General features: G+C 37.7%; 1 protein-coding gene across 4 annotated transcripts in view; it reads left to right on the forward strand.

Moving 5' to 3' along the window:
* LOC129730829 (tubulin glycylase 3A-like) overlaps positions 1-21,331 on the forward strand; it is a 61,918-nt gene that overhangs the window by 10,968 nt on the left and 29,619 nt on the right. The gene's annotated exons all lie outside the window — the stretch shown is intronic.

Raw genomic sequence — 21,331 nt, forward strand, 5'->3', positions numbered from 1 at the left:
TTTTAAATTTGCTACAAATACCACAATAGGTGGAACTTTAACCTTCTTCATAACAGCTTTATACTCAGTATGAGAAGTTTGAATTTCTTGATCCCCAACGGAAGAAAGAATATAATACCTGTTAGTCGAAATTTCAGTGTCACTTGGAGGAGATGCCTCACGTTTCCTTGAAGCCGCATCAAAGCGAGCTTTTTTAATTTTCCAGGCATAACTGGAAAACTTCACTACACTTTCACTTCACTATAGAATTTAATTAGAAATATCTCAAACCAAATTTACTCACTAAACACTCGTTAACGTTAAAAACAAATTTATTACTTTGCGTTTCAACAGGTAGTATTTCAAGAAGATTGCCTGTTGAAAGCGAAAAACAAAATTTCAATATCTCTCGGTAGTCTAAGACTTTCCGTTCAACCACTCTTTATGCACCTTTATGAAACAACAACAACTGAAATCAATCGATATAGGTTTCAAAACTAATCGATAGCGATCGTTCTCGTTTCATGAAGAAACTTAAAGAGTGGTTGTTCGGGTTAGCCTAGAGCTGTTGGTAAAATGCGACCGTACTGTAGGTCAGTTCAAGTCGATCTGTTTCTCAAAGCAAATAAACAAGTATTTGAAGGTTACATTTTTTTCGACAACTCGAGCGAGCAATCTGCTGAAACCTAGCTATTTGAATTAGTAGCGGCCTTCTAATTTACTGAATGTGAAACAGCTTTTACAGCTCCTGTTTTAAGTGTCTTTTTCCCCCACTGTTGGGGTAGCACAAAGCAAGCATTAGTGTGTGTAGTTCTACGTCAGTTGTGCGGTCGTGTCTTGGAAACAACCTCCTACTTTTTACCGAAAAATTGTGTCCAGTGATGAAGCTCATTTCTGGTTAGGGAACATACTTAAATGACGTATCATTCATGGGGGAGGGGGGATATCATCGTTTTGTGACAACCTGAGACAAGGGGGGGGGGGGTGTTGGATTAAAATTGACGTAGCATTTATTTTGAAAGACCTTTTTTTTTGCAGGAAAAATGTATACTAAAAATATACCAAAACATTGCACAAAGTTCTGCAGCGAGAGCTGTCGAAAAGTTTTCACCTGTGGCATTCTGAAATCTTTTGAAAGTTCTGCTAAATAAATCTGTTTTGAAAATAAAAATTGTTGTTTCTTTGTGGCTTTTAATAGTGAAAATTACAAGATACTCGTTTATTTTCAAAGCTGGTAAGTGCAGCGATTAGCTTTTTTGCGAATTCCGGAATATTTTCTGTGTTTTCTACAGATATGGATCAAACATAGTCGTATGAACATTTTTCTCCTCGTACCAAAACACAAACCCTTCGAGGCAGAAGACATTAATCCAGAGCAAAGTTAACATAATACACAAGTGTACAAGTGATAAATAAATTGAAATAGACACGGTGATTTTTGTCAAGTATTTTTTTTGTATATATGTTATCGCTGGTTTTTAGTATGTTTTTTTGCAGAACCGGGGGGGGGGGAGCTTTGGAATGTTTCGTTTTTTCTAGGGCGGTTGAGGTTTTGTGACAAAATGCTACAAGGTGGAAGGGGGAGGGGGGGGGTTCAAAAATCATAAAAAAATGGTACGTCATTTAAGTATGTTCCCTTAAATGGGTATGTTAATAAGCAAAATTGCCGCATTTGGATCGAAGAACAAACAGAGGCAATACAAGAATCGCCAATGCACCCAGAAAAATGCACGGTTTGGTGCGGTTTACACGCTGGAGGCCTCATTGGTCCGTACTTCTTCAAAGATGATCAAAATCGTAACGTTACGGTCAATGGCTCTCGCTGTCGCGCGATGATTTTTTGTTGCCGGAAATGGAAGAGCTGGGTCTTGTTGACATGTGGTTTCAGCAAGACGGAGCAACGTGCCACACATCGTGCGAATCAATGGACATATTGCGGAATGAGTTCGGTGAGCAATTCATCTCACGAAATGGACCGGTGAATTGGCCGCCTAGATCATGCGATTTAACACCGCTAGATTATTTTTTGTGGGGCTACGTTAAGTTTCTCGTCTAGGCGGATAAGCCAACAACAATTCCAGCCTTGGAACACAACAATACACGCGTTATTCGCGAGATACCAGCCGAAATGCTCGAAATAGTGACCTAAAATTGGACTTTTTGTATGGACTATTTGAAAAGTAGCCGTGGCCAACATTTGAATGAAATCAACTTTAAAAGCAAATGGCATAAACCAATTTATCGGCTCAATTAAAGATTTCATACAGTTTTGTAATTTTTATGCGTTTTTTTTTTTTAAAGAAAAACCAAATTCTTAAAAAATCACCTTTTAGTTGCAAAAACATTCATGCACAATGTCAACCTAAATTTAGAGACGTTGCGATACCATTAAACATCTATACTTAGAATCGATACTTTTATCAAGACTAGGTACTTGCGAATCGCCATTATGACCCGCGTTTTGCACAGGTGGTGACCTTTTTTTACCTTTTTTTTGCTCGTCAGTTTTCGATTAGCAGCAGATAATTTTTTCAGCCTTCGATCGGTATTAACGCGCCATTTCGGATTGGAAGACATGTGAAGACATTTTTTCTCGAAACGTGAAGACATTTGAGAAAATGACCTGGCATCCCTGTACTGATATTACGATAGTATTGAGGCTAAGGTATCGATACCTATGCGATGCAACAAAATGCCACAGGAAACAGCAAATTTTCTGTTTCGTTCGTTTTTCTTAGGTTATTTTTTATTTTTTTTTCGATACTAAGTTTCCTGTATGGGCTGTAACAAGCAGCCCCCTTCCTTCTCATCAAGCGTTACATATTTTATGGGTGTTCCCTTACGAAATATAAACATTAGAAAAGTCATATTTGAAATTGCAAACAACAACTATGTAATGCCTTAAAAGACCGTAAAACGGAGTGAATGGATACAGCGGGGCGAATAGAAACAAAACTTCTGAGCTTGAAAAATTTTATTGCTAGTCTTTGATAACATTGTAGAATCATGTAGAATTAATTTTGTCGAAAAGTTCAGTTGTAAACAAGTCCTCTAGACCAATTTGTGGATTAGAATTTGTTGATAATTTGGCTTGACATATTTTCTAATGTTTCTACATTAGTGAGCCTATGTAGCTCTTTCGTGCTAAACCAGGGAGGACGCTTCAAAATCATTTTCAAAAGTTTATTCTGAATCCTTTGAAGTGTCTTCTTCCTGGTTGTACAACAACTTGTCCAGATGGGAACTGCATATAACATTGCTGGCCTAAAAATTTGTTTGTAAATTAACAGTTTATTCTTGAGACAAAGTCTAGAATTCCTGTTGATAAGAGGATATAAACATTTGATATACTTATTACACTTTGACTGGATATTTTCAATGTGCTCCTTGAAAGTAAGATTCTTATCATAAATTAGCCCTAAGTATTTAACTTGATCAGACCAATTTAAGACCACACCGTTCATCTTAATAACGTGGTTATGGGTGGGTTTGAGAAATGAAACTCTTGGCTTATGAGGTAAAATAATTAACTGTGTTTTAGAAGCATTAGGGAAAATCTTCCATTTCTGCAAGTATGAAGAAAATATATCTAAACTTTTTTTGTAGCCGACTGCATATAACACGAAGGCTTTTTCCTTTTGCGGAAATGCTTGTATCGTCACAAAACAAAGATTTCTCACAACCTGGTGGTAAATCAGGAAGATCAGAAGTAAAAATGTTATATAAGATTGGGCCCAAGATACTCCCCTGAGGCACACCAGCTCTAACAGGCAATCTATTAGATTTACCATTTAGATAGTTAACCTGAAGAGTGCGGTCAGTTAAATAACTTTGTATCATTTTTGTAAGGTAAAGCGGAAAACTGAAATGTGACATTTTAGCTATTAAACCTTTATGTCAAACACTGTCGAATGCCTTTTCTATATCTAGTAGAGCTGCTCCAGTCGAATAGCCTTCAGATTTATTAGTTCGAATCATATTTGTTACTCTAAGTAACTGATGAGTAGTGGAATGCCCATGGCGAAAACCAAACTGCTCATTTGCAAAAATTGCGTTCTCATTAATATGTGTTATCATTCTATTCAGAATTATTCTTTCAAAAAGTTTGCTAATAGAGGAAAGTAAACTAATTGGTCTATAACTTGATGCCTCAGCTGGATTCTTTTCGGGTTTTAAAATTGGAGTGACTTTGGCATTTTTCCATTTCGTAGGAAAATGTGCTAGTGCAAAGCATTTGTTAAAAATTTTTACCAAGAAATTTAAAGAGTTTTCGGGAAGTCTTTTGATGAGAATATAGAAAATCCCATCATCTCCTGGTGCTTTCATGTTTTTAAATTTTTTGAGAATAGTTCGCACCTCATTCAAGTTTGTTTCCGATACCTCTTCAGAAATAAATTCTTGGGTGGTGATCTGATCATACTTTTGGTTTACTTCATTTTCAATAGGACTTACTACGTTCAAATTGGAGTTATGAACGCTCTCAAACTGCTGAGCAAGTTTTTGAGATTTTTGTTCATTCGTTAGAAAAATGCAATCACCATCTTTAAGGACTGGAATGGGCTTCGAAGGTTTCTTCGGAACTTTCGAAAGTTTCCAGCAAGGTTTTGAATAAGGTTTTAGTTGTTCAACTTCTCTCATGAAATTCTCATTTCGCAAGAGAGTGAATCTATGTTTAATTTCCTTTTGTAATTCTCGAAAAATAATTTGCAAAGCAGGATCACGAGATCTTTGGTATTGACGTCTCCGTATGTTCTTCAAACGTATAAGAAGTTGAAGTTCACTGTCAATAATTGGTGCATTAAATTTCACTCGAGCCTTAGGAACTGATAAATTCCGGGCATTGAGTATTAAGCTGCTAAAATTATCTAATGCTCTGTCAATGTCAGCACTATTTTGTAAAATAATATCATCATTCAAATTTTCTTCGATCGTAGAACGATATCTATCCCAATTAGTCTTGTGATAATTTAACACAGATCTAGTGGGATTTAAAATAGTTTCATGGGAAATAGAAAATGTTATGGGAAGATGATCAGAATCAAAGTCAGCATGAGTTAATAAATCACTGCATGAATGACTTTGATTTGTTGGTACCAAATCAATTGTAGATGGATTCCTAATAGAAGAATAACATGTAGGACGATTTGGAAATAAAACTGAATAATATTCAGCCGAGCAATCATTAAATAATATTTTTCCATTGGAATTGCTTAGAGCATTATTCCAAAATCGATGTTTTGGCATTAAAATCACCGATGATTAAAAATTTAGATTTATTTCTTGTGATTTTTTGCATATCTCCCTTGAAATAATTTTTTCGTTCACTAGTGCATTGAAAAGGCAAATACACTGCGGCTATAAATAAAATGCCAATACTTGTTTCAATTTCATTTCCCAAACTCTCGATAACTTTGGTTTCAAGATGGGGTAAAACACGATGTTTTATTCGACGGTGGATAACTATTGCAACTCCACCACCGGCAACATCAAATCTATCAAACCTATGAACTATATAATTTGGGTTCTTTTTTAGTTTAATATTTGGCTTTAAAAGCGTTTCAGTCACAACTGCAATATGCACATCGTGGACTGTTAAAAAATTGAAAAATTCATTCTTCTTCGCTTTTAAAGAGCGAGCATTCCAATTTAGAGAATTTACAGCATTATTTAAAATCATTGCTGAATTTCAATTTCATAACAATATTAGTTGTAAATTTTATACCTTCTTGAACAGCCTCGTACATCGAGTTACAGTTCAACAAAACGGACATTAGCTGCAGCATGGATTGTTGTAGGTATTCAATCTTTTCTGGAGTTGGACTACCTAAATCATACTGGCTGACTTTTCAGCACCAAACACGAATGGTTTGTTACTGTTTGAATTTGAAATATTACCTGTAAGGACTCTGGCATATGAACAGCCTGGTGTTGCCTGAACAGGATTTTTTGTCTGAAATTTGCTATCTGAATTTAAATTATTACCTACAGACACACCTGCTAATGAAAGTGCTGGTGATGCCTGAACAGTATTGAAAGTCTTTTGTATACCCACATTGACAACAGGTTGCTTAGAATTCCTACGTTGTCTGGAAGCAACAATTTTTGACCTTACAGGGCAATTAAAGAAATTAGATTTGTGATTTCCCTCATAATTTACACATTTGAAACCATTAGTGGTCTCTTTCACAGGGCAGATATCTTTCGTGTGACCAGTGTCTCCACAAATCATACATTTTGCTGCCATATGGCAGTTTCGAGTTCCATGACCATAGGCTTGACAATTCCGACATTGAGTAAGATTATGGATTTCTCCATGTCTCTTGAAATTTTCCCACTTTATTCGCACGTTAAATAAAACACGTGCTTTTTCCAAACATTTCAAATTATTTACTTTGGTACGATCAAAATGTACTAAGTAATTTTCCTGGTGTATTCCAGTTTGATTAATTTTGGCATTTCGTTTCATCAAAATTACTTGGTTGGGAGCAAAACCAAGTGATTCTGACAAACATTCTTTAATTTTCTCAATAGTTTGGTCATTTGAAAGACCTTTCAAAACAGCCTTAAACGGTCTCTCGTTTTTGGCATCAAAAGAATAAGATTTATACATCTTTTCAGTCAAATACTGTAAAAGATGTTTATGGCCATCAAGAGATTCGGCCAAAATACGAATTTCGCCTTGGCGGCCAATTTGAAAATTAACTTTCACATCCGACAGAAATGATGAAAGTTCTGATCGAAATGCTTTTAAATTTGCTACAAATACCACAATAGGTGGAACTTTAACCTTCTTCATAACAGCTTTATGCTCAGTATGAGAATTTTGAATTTCTTGATCCCCAACGGAAGAAAGAATATCATACCTGTTAGTCGAAATTTCAGTGTTCCTTGAAGCCGCATCAAAGCGAGCTTTTTTGATTTTCCAGGCATAACTGGAAAACTTCACTACACTTTCACTTCACTATAGAATTTAATTAGAAATATCTCAAACCAAATTTACTCACTAAACACTCGTTAACGTTAAAACAAATTTATTACTTTGCGTTTCAACAGTTTCAACAGTCTTTCAAGAAGATTGCCTGTTGAAAGCGAAAAACAAAATTTCAATATCTCTCGGTAGTCTAAGACTTCCCGATCAACCACTCTTTATGCACCTTTATGAAACGACAACAACTGAAATCAATCGATATAGGTTCAAAAGTAATCGATAGCGATCGTTCTCGTTTCATGAAGAAACTTAAAGAGTGGTTGGTCGGGTTAGCCTAGAGCTGTTGGTAAAATGCGACCGTACTGTAGGTCAGTTCAAGTCGATCTGTTTCTCAAAGCAAATAAACAAGTATTTGAAGGTTACATTTTTTTCGACAACTCGAGCGAGCAATCTGCTGGAACCTAGCAATTTGAATTAGTAGCGGCCTTCTAATTTACTGAATGTGAAACAGCTTTTACAGCTCCTGTTTTAAGTGTCTTTTTCCCCCACTGTTGGGGTAGCACAAAGCAAGCATTAGTGTGTGTAGTTCTACGTCAGTTGTGCGGTCGTGTCTTGGAAACAACCTCCTACTTTTTACCGAAAAATTGTGTCCAGTGATGAAGCTTATTTCTGGTTAGGGAACATACTTAAATGACGTATCATTCATGGAGGAGGGGGGATATCATCGTTTTGTGACAACCTGAGACAAGGGGGGGGGGGGGTGTTGGATTAAAATTGACGTAGCATTTATTTTGAAAGACCTTTTTTTTTGCAGGAAAAATGTATACTAAAAATATACCAAAACATTGCACAAAGTTCTGCAGCGAGAGCTGTCGAAAAGTTTTCACCTGTGGCATTCTGAAATCTTTTGAAAGTTCTGCTAAATAAATCTGTTTTGAAAATAAAAATTGTTGTTTCTTTGTGGCTTTTAATAGTGAAAATTACAAGATACTCGTTTATTTTCAAAGCTGGTAAGTGCAGCGATTAGCTTTTTTGCGAATTCCGGAATATTTTCTGTGTTTTCTACAGATATGGATCAAACATAGTCGTATGAACATTTTTCTCCTCGTACCAAAACACAAACCCTTCGAGGCAGAAGACATTAATCCAGAGCAAAGTTAACATAATACACAAGTGTACAAGTGATAAATAAATTGAAATAGACACGGTGATTTTTGTCAAGTATTTTTTTTGTATATATGTTATCGCTGGTTTTTAGTATGTTTTTTTGCAGAACCGGGGGGGGGGGAGCTTTGGAATGTTTCGTTTTTTCTAGGGCGGTTGAGGTTTTGTGACAAAATGCTACAAGGTGGAAGGGGGAGGGGGGGGGTTCAAAAATCATAAAAAAAAATGGTACGTCATTTAAGTATGTTCCCTTAAATGGGTATGTTAATAAGCAAAATTGCCGCATTTGGATCGAAGAACAAACAGAGGCAATACAAGAATCGCCAATGCACCCAGAAAAATGCACGGTTTGGTGCGGTTTACACGCTGGAGGCCTCATTGGTCCGTACTTCTTCAAAGATGATCAAAATCGTAACGTTACGGTCAATGGCTCTCGCTGTCGCGCGATGATTTTTTGTTGCCGGAAATGGAAGAGCTGGGTCTTGTTGACATGTGGTTTCAGCAAGACGGAGCAACGTGCCACACATCGTGCGAATCAATGGACATATTGCGGAATGAGTTCGGTGAGCAATTCATCTCACGAAATGGACCGGTGAATTGGCCGCCTAGATCATGCGATTTAACACCGCTAGATTATTTTTTGTGGGGCTACGTTAAGTTTTTCGTCTAGGCGGATAAGCCAACAACAATTCCAGCCTTGGAACACAACAATACACGCGTTATTCGCGAGATACCAGCCGAAATGCTCGAAATAGTGACCTAAAATTGGACTTTTTGTATGGACCATTTGAAAAGTAGCCGTGGCCAACATTTGAATGAAATCAACTTTAAAAGCAAATGGCATAAACCAATTTATCGGCTCAATTAAAGATTTCATACAGTTTTGTAATTTTTATGCGTTTTTTTTTTAAAGAAAAACCAAATTCTTAAAAAATCACCTTTTAGTTGCAAAAACATTCATGCACAATGTCAACCTAAATTTAGAGTCGTTGCGATACCATTAAACATCTATACTTAGAATCGATACTTTTATCAAGACTAGGTACTTGCGAATCGCGATTATGACCCGCGTTTTGCACAGGTGGTGACCTTTTTTTACCTTTTTTTTGCTCGTCAGTTTTCGATTAGCAGCAGATAATTTTTTCAGCCTTCGATCGGTATTAACGCGCCATTTCGGATTGGAAGACATGTGAAGACATTTTTTCTCGAAACGTGAAGACATTTGAGAAAATGACCTGGCATCCCTGTACTGATATTACGATAGTATTGAGGCTAAGGTATCGATACCTATGCGATGCAACAAAATGCCACAGGAAACAGCAAATTTTCTGTTTCGTTCGTTTTTCTCAGGTTATTTTTTATTTTTTTTTCGATACTAAGTTTCCTGTATGGACTGTAACAAGCAGCCCCCTTCCTTCTCATCAAGCGTTACATATTTTATGGGTGTTCCCTTACGAAATATAAACATTAGAAAAGTCATATTTGAAATTGCAAACAACAACTATGTAATGCCTTAAAAGACCGTAAAACGGAGTGAATGGATACACCGGGGCGAATAGAAACAAAACTTCTGAGCTTGAAAAATTTTATTGCTAGTCTTTGATAACATTGTAGAATCATGTAGAATTAATTTTGTCGAAAAGTTCAGTTGTAAACAAGTCCTCTAGACCAATTTGTGGATTAGAATTTGTTGATAATTTGGCTTGACATATTTTCTAATGTTTCTACATTAGTGAGCCTATGTAGCTCTTTCGTGCTAAACCAGGGAGGACGCTTCAAAATCATTTTCAAAAGTTTATTCTGAATCCTTTGAAGTGTCTTCTTCCTGGTTGTACAACAACTTGTCCAGATGGGAACTGCATATAACATTGCTGGCCTAAAAATTTGTTTGTAAATTAACAGTTTATTCTTGAGACAAAGTCTAGAATTCCTGTTGATAAGAGGATATAAACATTTGATATACTTATTACACTTTGACTGGATATTTTCAATGTGCTCCTTGAAAGTAAGATTCTTATCATAAATTAGCCCTAAGTATTTAACTTGATCAGACCAATTTAAGACCACACCGTTCATCTTAATAACGTGGTTATGGGTGGGTTTGAGAAATGAAACTCTTGGCTTATGAGGTAAAATAATTAACTGTGTTTTAGAAGCATTAGGGGAAATCTTCCATTTCTGCAAGTATGAAGAAAATATATCTAAACTTTTTTTGTAGCCGACTGCATATAACACGAAGGCTTTTTCCTTTTGCGGAAATGCTTGTATCGTCACAAAACAAAGATTTCTCACAACCTGGTGGTAAATCAGGAAGATCAGAAGTAAAAATGTTATATAAGATTGGGCCCAAGATACTCCCCTGAGGCACACCAGCTCTAACAGGCAATCTATTAGATTTACCATTTAGATAGTTAACCTGAAGAGTGCGGTCAGTTAAATAACTTTGTATCATTTTTGTAAGGTAAAGCGGAAAACTAAAATGTGACATTTTAGCTATTAAACCTTTATGCCAAACACTGTCGAATGCCTTTTCTATATCTAGTAGAGCTGCTCCAGTCGAATAGCCTTCAGATTTATTAGTTCGAATCATATTTGTTACTCTAAGTAACTGATGAGTAGTGGAATGCCCATGGCGAAAACCAAACTGCTCATTTGCAAAAATTGCGTTCTCATTAATATGTGTTATCATTCTATTCAGAATTATTCTTTCAAAAAGTTTGCTAATAGAGGAAAGTAAACTAATTGGTCGATAACTTGATGCCTCAGCTGGATTCTTTTCGGGTTTTAAAATTGGAGTGACTTTGGCATTTTTCCATTTCGTAGGAAAATGTGCTAGTGCAAAGCATTTGTTAAAAATTTTTACCAAGAAATTTAAAGAGTTTTCGGGAAGTCTTTTGATGAGAATATAGAAAATCCCATCATCTCCTGGTGCTTTCATGTTTTTAAATTTTTTGAGAATAGTTCGCACCTCATTCAAGTTTGTTTCCGATACCTCTTCAGAAATAAATTCTTGGGTGGTGATCTGATCATACTTTTGGTTTACTTCATTTTCAATAGGACTTACTACGTTCAAATTGGAGTTATGAACGCTCTCAAACTGCTGAGCAAGTTTTTGAGATTTTTGTTCATTCGTTAGAAAAATGCAATCACCATCTTTAAGGACTGGAATGGGCTTCGAAGGTTTCTTCGGAACTTTCGAAAGTTTCCAGCGAGGTTTTGAATAAGGTTTTAGTTGTTCAACTTCTCTCATGAAATTCTCATTTCGCAAGAGAGTGAATCTATGTTTAATTTCCTTTTGTAATTCTCGAAAAATAATTTGCAAAGCAGGATCACGAGATCTTTGGTATTGACGTCTCCGTATGTTCTTCAAACGTATAAGAAGTTGAAGTTCACTGTCAATAATTGGTGCATTAAATTTCACTCGAGCCTTAGGAACTGATAAATTCCGGGCATTGAGTATTAAGCTGCTAAAATTATCTAATGCTCTGTCAATGTCAGCACTATTTTGTAAAATAATATCATCATTCAAATTTTCTTCGATCGTAGAACGATATCTATCCCAATTAGTCTTGTGATAATTTAACACAGATCTAGTGGGATTTAAAATAGTTTCATGGGAAATAGAAAATGTTATGGGAAGATGATCAGAATCAAAGTCAGCATGAGTTAATAAATCACTGCATGAATGACTTTGATTTGTTGGTACCAAATCAATTGTAGATGGATTCCTAATAGAAGAATAACATGTAGGACGATTTGGAAATAAAACTGAATAATATTCAGCCGAGCAATCATTAAATAATATTTTTCCATTGGAATTGCTTAGAGCATTATTCCAAGATCGATGTTTTGGCATTAAAATCACCGATGATTAAAAATTTAGATTTATTTCTTGTGATTTTTTGCATATCTCCCTTGAAATAATTTTTTCGTTCACTAGTGCATTGAAAAGGCAAATACACTGCGGCTATAAATAAAATGCCAATACTTGTTTCAATTTCATTTCCCAAACTCTCGATAACTTTGGTTTCAAGATGGGGTAAAACACGATGTTTTATTCGACGGTGGATAACTATTGCAACTCCACCACCGGCAACATCAAATCTATCAAACCTATGAACTATATAATTTGGGTTCTTTTTTAGTTTAATATTTGGCTTTAAAAGCGTTTCAGTCACAACTGCAATATGCACATCGTGGACTGTTAAAAAATTGAAAAATTCATTCTCTTTCGCTTTTAAAGAGCGAGCATTCCAATTTAGAGAATTTACAGCATTATTTAAAATCATTGCTGAATTTCAATTTCATAACAATATTAGTTGTAAATTTTATACCTTCTTGAACAGCCTCGTACATCGAGTTACAGTTCAACAAAACGGACATTAGCTGCAGCATGGATTGTTGTAGGTATTCAATCTTTTCTGGAGTTGGACTACCTAAATCATACTGGCTGACTCTTCAGCACCAAACACGAATGGTTTGTTACTGTTTGAATTTAAAATATTACCTGTAAGGACTCTGGCATATGAACAGCCTGGTGTTGCCTGAACAGGATTTTTTGTCTGAAATTTGCTATCTGAATTTAAATTATTACCTACAGACACACCTGCTAATGAAAGTGCTGGTGATGCCTGAACAGTATTGAAAGTCTTTTGTATACCCACATTGACAACAGGTTGCTTAGAATTCCTACGTTGTCTGGAAGCAACAATTTTTGACCTTACAGGGCAATTAAAGAAATTAGATTTGTGATTTCCCTCATAATTTACACATTTGAAACCATTAGTGGTCTCTTTCACAGGGCAGATATCTTTCGTGTGACCAGTGTCTCCACAAATCATACATTTTGCTGCCATATGGCAGTTTCGAGTTCCATGACCATAGGCTTGACAATTCCGACATTGAGTAAGATTATGGATTTCTCCATGTCTCTTGAAATTTTCCCACTTTATTCGCACGTTAAATAAAACACGTGCTTTTTCCAAACATTTCAAATTATTTACTTTGGTACGATCAAAATATACTAAGTTATTTTCCTGGTGTATTCCAGTTTGATTAATTTTGGCATTTCGTTTCATCAAAATTACTTGGTTGGGAGCAAAACCAAGTGATTCTGACAAACATTCTTTAATTTTCTCAATAGTTTGGTCATTTGAAAGACCTTTCAAAACAGCCTTAAACGGTCTCTCGTTTTTGGCATCAAAAGAATAAGATTTATACATCTTTTCAGTCAAATACTGTAAAAGATGTTTATGGCCATCAAGAGATTCGGCCAAAATACGAATTTCGCCTTGGCGGCCAATTTGAAAATTAACTTTCACATCCGACAGAAATGATGAAAGTTCTGATCGAAATGCTTTTAAATTTGCTACAAATACCACAATAGGTGGAACTTTAACCTTCTTCATAACAGCTTTATGCTCAGTATGAGAATTTTGAATTTCTTGATCCCCAACGGAAGAAAGAATATCATACCTGTTAGTCGAAATTTCAGTGTCACTTGGAGGAGATGCCTCACGTTTCCTTGAAGCCGCATCAAAGCGAGCTTTTTTGATTTTCCAGGCATAACTGGAAAACTTCACTACACTTTCACTTCACTATAGAATTTAATTAGAAATATCTCAAACTAAATTTACTCACTAAACACTCGTTAACGTTAAAACAAATTTATTACTTTGCGTTTCAACAGTTTCAACAGTCTTTCAAGAAGATTGCCTGTTGAAAGCGAAAAACAAAATTTCAATATCTCTCGGTAGTCTAAGACTTCCCGATCAACCACTCTTTATGCACCTTTATGAAACGACAACAACTGAAATCAATCGATATAGGTTCAAAAGTAATCGATAGCGATCGTTCTCGTTTCATGAAGAAACTTAAAGAGTGGTTGGTCGGGTTAGCCTAGAGCTGTTGGTAAAATGCGACCGTACTGTAGGTCAGTTCAAGTCGATCTGTTTCTCAAAGCAAATAAACAAGTATTTGAAGGTTACATTTTTTTCGACAACTCGAGCGAGCAATCTGCTGGAACCTAGCAATTTGAATTAGTAGCGGCCTTCTAATTTACTGAATGTGAAACAGCTTTTACAGCTCCTGTTTTAAGTGTCTTTTTCCCCCACTGTTGGGGTAGCACAAAGCAAGCATTAGTGTGTGTAGTTCTACGTCAGTTGTGCGGTCGTGTCTTGGAAACAACCTCCTACTTTTTACCGAAAAATTGTGTCCAGTGATGAAGCTTATTTCTGGTTAGGGAACATACTTAAATGACGTATCATTCATGGGGGAGGGGGGATATCATCGTTTTGTGACAACCTGAGACAAGGGGGGGGGTGTTGGATTAAAATTGACGTAGCATTTATTTTGAAAGACCTTTTTTTTGCAGGAAAAATGTATACTAAAAATATACCAAAACATTGCACAAAGTTCTGCAGCGAGAGCTGTCGAAAAGTTTTCACCTGTGGCATTCTGAAATCTTTTGAAAGTTCTGCTAAATAAATCTGTTTTGAAAATAAAAATTGTTGTTTCTTTGTGGCTTTTAATAGTGAAAATTACAAGATACTCGTTTATTTTCAAAGCTGGTAAGTGCAGCGATTAGCTTTTTTGCGAATTCCGGAATATTTTCTGTGTTTTCTACAGATATGGATCAAACATAGTCGTATGAACATTTTTCTCCTCGTACCAAAACACAAACCCTTCGAGGCAGAAGACATTAATCCAGAGCAAAGTTAACATAATACACAAGTGTACAAGTGATAAATAAATTGAAATAGACACGGTGATTTTTGTCAAGTATTTTTTTTTTGTATATATGTTATCGCTGGTTTTTAGTATGTTTTTTGCAGAACCGGGGGGGGGGGGAGCTTTGGAATGTTTCGTTTTTTCTAGGGCGGTTGAGGTTTTGTGACAAAATGCTACAAGGGGGAAGGGGGAGGGGGGGGGTTCAAAAATCATAAAAAAATGGTACGTCATTTAAGTATGTTCCCTTAAATGGGTATGTTAATAAGCAAAATTGCCGCATTTGGATCGAAGAACAAACAGAGGCAATACAAGAATCGCCAATGCACCCAGAAAAATGCACGGTTTGGTGCGGTTTACACGCTGGAGGCCTCATTGGTCCGTACTTCTTCAAAGATGATCAAAATCGCAACGTTACGGTCAATGGCTCTCGCTGTCGCGCGATGATTTTTTGTTGCCGGAAATTGAAGAGCTGGGTCTTGTTGACATGTGGTTTCAGCAAGACGGAGCAACGTGCCACACATCGTGCGAATCAATGGACATATTGCGGATATATTGAGTTCGGTGAGCAATTCATCTCACGAAATGGACCGGTGAATTGGCCGCCTAGATCATGCGATTTAACACCGCTAGATTATTTTTTGTGGGGCTACGTTAAGTTTCTCGTCTAGGCGGATAAGCCAACAACAATTCCAGCCTTGGAACACAACAATACACGCGTTATTCGCGAGATACCAGCCGAAATGCTCGAAATAGTGACCTAAAATTGGACTTTTTGTATGGACCATTTGAAAAGTAGCCTTGGCCAACATTTGAATGAAATCAACTTTAAAAAGCAAATGGCATAAACCAATTTATCGGCTCAATTAAAGATTTCATACAGTTTTGTAATTTTTATGCGTTTTTTTTTTCAAAGAAAAACCAAATTCTTAAAAAATCACCTTTTAGTTGCAAAAACATTCATGCACAATGTCAACCTAAATTTAGAGACGTTGCGATACCATTAAACATCTATACTTAGAATCGATACTTTTATCAAGACTAGGTACTTGCGAATCGCGATTATGACCCGCGTTTTGCACAGGTGGTGACCTTTTTTTACCTTTTTTTTTGCTCGTCAGTTTTCGATTAGCAGCAGATAATTTTTTCAGCCTTCGATCGGTATTAACGCGCCATTTCGGATTGGAAGACATGTGAAGACATTTTTTCTCGAAACGTGAAGACATTTGAGAAAATGACCTGGCATCCCTGTACTGATATTACGATAGTATTGAGGCTAAGGTATCGATACCTATGCGGTGCAACAAAATGCCACAGGAAACAGCAAATTTTCTGTTTCGTTCGTTTTTCTCAGGTTTTTTTTTTATTTTTTTTTCGATACTGAGTTTCCTGTATGGGCTGTAACAAGCAGCCCCCTTCCTTCTCATCAAGCGTTACATATTTTATGGGTGTTCCCTTACGAAATATAAACATTAGAAAAGTCATATTTGAAATTGCAAACAACAACTATGTAATGCCTTAAAAGACCGTAAAACGGAGTGAATGGATACACCGGGGCGAATAGAAACAAAACTTCTGAGCTTGAAAAATTTTATTGCTAGTCTTTGATAACATTGTAGAATCATGTAGAATTAATTTTGTCGAAAAGTTCAGTTGTAAACAAGTCCTCTAGACCAATTTGTGGATTAGAAGCACTACTGTCAGTTTGTTGAAAAAAATACAAAATGGAGGCTCATGCTCTGAGTGTTTACGAGTGCCAAACAACTTTACCTATGGAAGCCATTTTGTTCCAGTTTAAGCTTGTTCGTGTGCTATACTGGGTCAGTAATGAAGCCTTTTAAATTTTCATAGTGAGTTTGAGGGTTGCCGTAAATCACTTTTCAAGTTTTCACTTATGTTCCATGGAAAACTCCCGGTATGCAATTTTAGGGGGTGAATAGAAACAACGCTATAGCGAATACTTTTACACAAAAACTAACAGTTTTGAGAAATGTAATCATATTTTTTTTTGTGGAATGATGCCTTAAAACATGTATTGTACATTTTCAGCTTTCAGCTTGGTCAGAATTTACAAAAAAAGTACAAAAACGTACAAAAAAACGGATTCATTTCGCTAGACGCAGCCTGAAAGAATGTTACATAGAAAAAACTGTCCCTTCGTAAAGCGGCCACTAAAATAGAATCAATTTCTTCAGTTGCCATCAGAACCCAGCAGACAACCAAGCAATCAACAAAAAACCTGACAAAAGTCTGGTTCATTTGCTGCATGGGCTGACAAAGACATCCACAACCCGAAAGAAACGGGCCAAGATCCCGGTACTACCAGTACAAAATACTGGACGTCGTGTCTAGATGAAGTACTAGAAGATCCTGAATTGGTAGAAATGCCTAACCCTGAACTCTCAATCTTTCCGTTCCTAGCTTTTTTAGGAGATATCCGATTAGGATGACGTACATGAAGTAACAAACCGAACATCTCCGCTATTATTTTTTTAACGTTTTGAAGATGATGCAATTGTTTTTTTTTCTCCAACATAAAAATCGAGTCTTTCATCAGAACAAGAAAAACGCAGTTGGTCGTTGAGTGTTTCTATTCGCCCCATTGCGGGGCGAATAGAAACATGTAACATTTTGTTCAATAAAAGAATGAATTAGTTATTCATCAAAATGGTATTCACACCCTTGATAGAGGGAGGCTAGACCCGTATTTTAAAGCTTTTATATTCGTTCTAGATGTTACAGTATTTTTGTACACTGCAAGATATAAAGGAAACTGTTTCTATTCATATATCATATATAATCGAGTCTATACCAGGGTGATAAAGTCCTTGTTGGGAATATTTCAGGGGCTGATAGGCCACATTTGATGAAAAAATTCTTATACACATATGCTCTAGCGTTAATCTGCTTGGAGTTAATAAACTTTTAAGTTTCTTGAATACTATAACTTCTACTCTCCGTCGTCGTCGTTAATCAGACGACAGCCGTGGTGGCTCGTGCTGTATCAAGAAATTGTCGCCATGTTGCTAGGTTTTGCGCTGCGTTTCGCCAGTTCCCCAGGTGTCTTATCGCCCGCAAGTCTCCTTCTTTCTGGTTGAGCCACCGTGCTCGATGCGCCCCTCTATTTTTGGTGCCGGTTGCTGAAGAGAAGTGATTTCGTAGGGTTGTCGTCCGGCATCCTTACGACGTAACCGGCCCACCGCAACCTATTGACTTTCGCCAGGTGTGCAATGGGGTTCTCTCAGAGTTGCGCGTGCAACTCGTGGTTCATACGCCGTCTCCATTCTTCGTCGTCCGTCTGTACTCCACCGTAGATAGTCCGCAGCACCTTCCGTTCGAAATCTCCAAGGGCGTTAGGGTCCTCTGCGAGAAACGTTGTTGTCCCGATTCCGTAGAGGACTACGGGTCTTATCGGGGTTTTGTACAGCGTCAACTTCGTGCGTCGTCGCACTCGACTCGATCGAAGCGTCTTCCGAAGTGAAAAGTAGGCACGATTTCCAGCCTGGATGCGCCTTTGGATCTCTTTGCTGGTTTATTGTCGACGGTCACTAGTGACCCCAAATACATGAACTCGTCGACCACCTCATGCTCATCGCCGCACAGTGGGGCGACTCCATTCAAATGCTGGCCAAGCAAAAAATGTCTTCAAGTTATGGAAAATACATGGTTTTTATGTAATTTTGGGATGCAGAGTCCGAATTTGATATTATTCTTGCATGAAAATGCATGTTTTTGACGCCAGGGTAATTTTCATGATTTTTATCTATATTACATGAGGAAAATTTTACGTCGGTTTCAATCTTTTGGAAAATAAAATGCATGATGCTTGAAAGACTTTTATATGCCATAAAAAAATGTCAGTTGAAAAATATGCTTTGTAATGAAAATCACTTATGACTTGTTGTTTTTCAAGGTGACTATACTACATTGCTTCTATTTATCGCATTCTTCTTTTTATTCACTTTTACCTAAATCTTCATTTTTGTGTTCATTTTCAATACAGTTTCAATAGCTTCAAGGAGGGTTTTCAAGAAGCAGTTTCTAACGTCAAAATAATTATTCACTATTTGCTCTGTAGAAATTAGCAGGCGATGCATGTTTGTGCTTACGCGATTGTTTTTACATATGACTGGTATGATATAAACGTAAAACATGATTTTAGTATTCAGTGCTGGTGATCCAAAGGATAAACAATGATTAGTTTTTGATACTTCGGTAATTATCGGAATATATATGAATTTAACTTGTTGATATGAAAATAGTGTGATTAATTATACTGAAACATGTTTGAAAACGTTGTTACTATCAAACTGATACGAGCCATTTGTTATTCTGTTGATGGTTTGCAGTGTGCAATGTAAATTTGCATTTTTAAAGTTCGATTTGCGCCGAACACTCGTTGTTTCTCTTCGAAAGAAGGGTACTCTGCGCCACTCTGCGCAGGATTAGACTAGATGCATTTCAAAGCATTTTTTTCAAGCTATCTTTTAAAACTAGTGCCAATAGTGCCATCTAAACGTTAAACGCTGTTTTATGTAAAAATACGTATTTTTTTTATTCCGCCTAATTTTTTTGAGTTTTACAATGAGATTATACATTGTCCAATGATGAAGATGATGATATTCTCCACTTTTTTATATACAACTTTTCCTTGAACGTCATCAAGATTCATGTTACCCTTGAGGCTCCAGCAAGTTTCGCAACATTACATTTTTTCAAGAAAAACGCTAAAAAACGCTGACTCAGTACACTTTGAAAAATCATAGCATATTCAAATTTTGTCGTAATGCTCTAAAAATTTGGATTCTGACAATTTACTATTGAACTATAGGAAAAATATAACTGAAATGAAATTCGCATTTTCAATTTCGGGTCGATAGCTAGCGATTACCCACAGTCTACAGAGACTTGAGTTGGGATGCTGATGTTATTCTTTTTGGAGCATCTCGCTCGAATGTATTTCGTTTTCGACGCATTATTCGCAGTCCTTTTCGTCCGGCCTCGGCTTTCAGTTAGGCATAAGTTTCCTCCGCTGTCGCAAAGTTACGTGTTATGATGTCAAAGTCATCCGCGAAACCCAGAAGCTGAACAGACCTTGTGAAAATCGTGCCTCTCATGTCGACGCCCGCCCTCCGGACTAAATCCACAAAGGCAATGTTAAACAGCAAACAGCAAAGTCCATCACCTTGTCTCAACCCTCTGCGAGATTCAAAGGGGCTCGAGAGTATCTCCGAAACACGCACATAGCACATCACTTGCGCCATGGTGGCCTTGATCAGTCGAGTCAGTTTATCCGGAAATCCTTTGTCGTGCATGATCTGCCACAACTGTTCTCGATAAACTGTATCATAGCCTGCCGTGAAGTCGATGAAATGTGATCTGTGGGCGCGTTGATCTGTCGGATCGAGAAGATCTGGTCGGTGGTGGCACGGGCTTCCAAGAAACCCGCTTGGTACTGACCCACGAACCTCCTGGTTAAAGGTGATAGACGACGGAACAGGATCTGTGAGAGTATTTTGTAGGCGGCATTGATTAGCGTGATACTGCGGTAGTTGCGGCACTCCAGCTTGTCGCTCTTCTTGTAGATGAGGCAGACGACTCCTTCCATCCACTCGTCTGGTAGTTTTTCCTTCTCCCAAAACCTGGAAATGACCCATTGCAGCGCTCCAGTCAGCGCCTCTCTCCCACGTTCAAAGAGCTCGCTCGGCAGTCCGTTTCTGCCTGGGGCTTTGTTGTTTTTCAGCTCCCCGATCTCACAAAAAAACTTCACGAACATCGGGGGCTGGTACTCGGTCATTTGCTGCTGGTGCTCCTAGGTCAGTTCCTACTCCGCTTCTGTTTACTGTATCGCCATTCAGGTGTCCATCGAAGTACTCTATCCACCTGTCGACCACCTCGCTGGCAACCGTGAGAAGGTTTCCGTCCGCGTCGTTGCACATGTCGGCTTGCGGCACATAGCCTCTGCGAGACTGATTTACCTTCTTATGGAACTTCCGCGTATCGCTGGAACGGTACAGCTGCTCCAGCTCATATTCACGCTCCTCTTGCTGGCGCTTATTTCGTCTGAGAATCGTGGTCGTATCGTTCCGTGCCCGTTTATAACTGGACTTGTTCTTTCTCGTTGACCTGCCCAGGTATATCGCCCGAGTCCGGTTATTCTCATTCACCGCTGCCTCGCACTCCTTGTCACACCAGTCGTTTCTGCCACTAGGTGCTTCCACTCCTAGTGTCGTCGTTGCGGTCTCCCCGATAGCTGTGCGAATGCTGCACCAGCCGTCTTCGAGAGGCGATGCGCCAAGCCCTTCTGCCGTGGGTGGTACCGCTTCGAGCTGTTGCGCGTATTTCTCCGCAGTCTGGGAGTCCCGGAGCTACTTGATGTTAGGCCGTGGGGCTCGGCGTGGTATACGGTCGACAATTTTGAGCGCGAAGTTACCGCAACTAGGTAGTGGTCCGAGTCAATATCAGCACGGCGATTGGTGCGTACGTTTGTAATATCTGAGAATAACCGGTCGTCAATGAGAACATGGTCATTTT

The sequence above is a fragment of the Wyeomyia smithii genome, chromosome 3 (assembly GCF_029784165.1).
Source record: "Wyeomyia smithii strain HCP4-BCI-WySm-NY-G18 chromosome 3, ASM2978416v1, whole genome shotgun sequence".
NCBI lineage: Eukaryota > Metazoa > Arthropoda > Insecta > Diptera > Culicidae > Wyeomyia > Wyeomyia smithii.